We start from the raw sequence: 2485 nt of genomic DNA on the forward strand, positions 1-2485 counted from the left end.
TGCCTGGATTCTCAGAGATCAGCCTGGTTCTTGGTTGTGGATCTCTGATTCTGGCCTCATCAATTACTAGATGAAGACTCTATGATGATAGTTGGGGTATTCATCAATCTGATTACAGAGGTAGGCCAGTTCAGGCATCCTCTCCACTGTTGCTAGGAGTCTTATCTGGGGGGTACTCCTTGTGGATTCAATATATGAGCAAGGGAGGTCAAGACCATGATGGAGATATCTACAGAGAAAGCTGAACCAAGCATGTGGAAACTCATGGACATTACACCTACAACTGTGTAGATTCCAGGAGACTGAACTAGGCCCTCTGTATGTGAAGCTTGGACTAGTTGAGGGGTCCTGGAAGTAGGACCACAATATAAACCTGGTACATGAGCTAGCTTGTTGGAGTCCATTCCTTAGAGTGGAATCCCATGCTCAGTGGCAGTAGGACCATGATATAATCCCAGTACATGAGCTAGCTTGTTGGAGCCCATTCCCTGTGGTGGGATGCCATTCTGATACTCCTTGGGCAGAAAAGAACCAGAGAGTAGATATCCCAATAACCTAGGGTAAAACTAAATGATGCTGTCAAAAAAAAAAGAAGGAAGGAAAATGTAGTGATAAAGTGACTCCTAATGATACTCTGCTACACTCACAGATTAGTGCCTTGTTCAGCCGCCATCAAAGATGAGAACAAATACAGAGACCCACAGCCACACATTATGCAGAGAGACCTTGGAACAGTCAGCCTTAAATGGGATGTCTCAATGAAATCCCTCCCCTCAGAGCTCAGAAAATCTCACAGAAGAGGAGGCTGAAAGAATGTAAGGGCCAGAGGAGATGGAGGACACCAAGAAAACAAGTCCCTCTAAATCAACATGGGCAAAAGCTCGCATGAACTCACAGAGACTGAAGGATCTTGCACAGGACTGCACAAATCTGCACAGGTCCTCTGCTTATATATTACAGCTTCCAGTTTAATGTTTTTAATTGAATTCCTGATTGTTTTCCTTCTGTTGGTTTTCCTTATCTAATATCAGTGTGATAGCTTTGTTTTATCTTATTATATTTTATTTTGTTATGTTTTATTGGTATCTCTTAAAAGCCTGTTTTTTTCCTAATGAGAGACAGAAAGGGAGTGGATACAGATGGGAGGGGAGATGGAGAACTGAGTAGACGGAGGGGAAACCATAATCAGGATATATTGTTTGAGAAAATAATCTATTTTCAATAAAAAATAAAATAAAACCAAAAATATTGTATGATAGAATAATTCACATAAAAATGACACAATGACAATGTTCTTGTGCCTTCTGTGGTAAAACTGAGATATTGGATGACATCTTCTGTGATAATTTATTGCATGTGATCGCATTAAAATATTTCAACACGACATAAAATAATGATGAATTTCTGGATCTAAATATTGCTCAAAATATTCCTTGACAGTTTCAATTGCTGCTGCCCCAAAAGAGGTACATTTTTCTGAATTAGAATTAATTAAATATACTAGGAATTACAATAATTCAAAAAAATTCTCTTAGTTTGGCTTTTCTGTCAGTAAAACTCCAAATTATGTGAAAAATTTTAACATCGGGGACATAATGAAATAAAGATGAAAAAATATGTTCTGCAAAATGTGTGTGTGTGTGTGTGTGTGTGTGTGTGTGTGTGTGTGTGTGGTGCATGTGAGTGCACTGGTATATCTACTCCTGTGTGCTCACCAGTGTAGGCCAGAGAAGGATGCCTGGTGTTTTCTGTAGCTTTATTGGCTTGAGACAGAATCTTTTACTCAATTAGAAGCTTATTATTTCTGATCTGGCTCTCAGATCATCTCCAGCATGCAACCTCATGCTGGGGTTACAGGTATGTGGAGTCATGCTCAGCTTCTCTGTGGCTGCTGGGATTCAAACTCAGGCTCTCATGCTTGCAAAAGCAAGTGCTCTTTTCTCACAGACCCATCTTCCAAGTTCCAAAAAAATATTTTTATAGGAGCAACATTTAACAATTTATTCGTCACATCTTTCTTTTGGAGCACACTCTAACCTTCACGACTTACTAACTGTACACTATAACTTAGGTGAACTCCAGTCTTGTTTAGCATTACATAGACTCCCAGTATTTTAGAATAGAAAGAATTGAACATATTTTTCAAAAACTTTCAAATATACCTTCAAAAATACATTTTTCAAAGAAGCCAGAACATAGTTTGCCCGCTTGAGTTTTACTCCTAAAATATACTTGTCTCCTGGCAATTTGATTTAGGAATGATGAGTGGATCAAAGATGACTGTCCTAGAGGATGAGGAAACATACTTTTCCCAAGACCACCCTAACCTCTTAACTCAGCGTCCCAGGGAGGTCAGTGGGATTAGTGAACTAGACGGTAGCTCAGCGTCATACTTCACCCATGTTCTGGTTTCATATCTGCTTCTGTGACAACATGCCTATACCTAGCAAAAGATACCTATGGAAAGAAGGGCTGTATTTGCCTT

The sequence above is a fragment of the Mesocricetus auratus genome, unplaced genomic scaffold, assembly GCF_017639785.1.
Source record: "Mesocricetus auratus isolate SY011 unplaced genomic scaffold, BCM_Maur_2.0 Super-Scaffold_100023, whole genome shotgun sequence".
Lineage (NCBI taxonomy): Eukaryota > Metazoa > Chordata > Mammalia > Rodentia > Cricetidae > Mesocricetus > Mesocricetus auratus.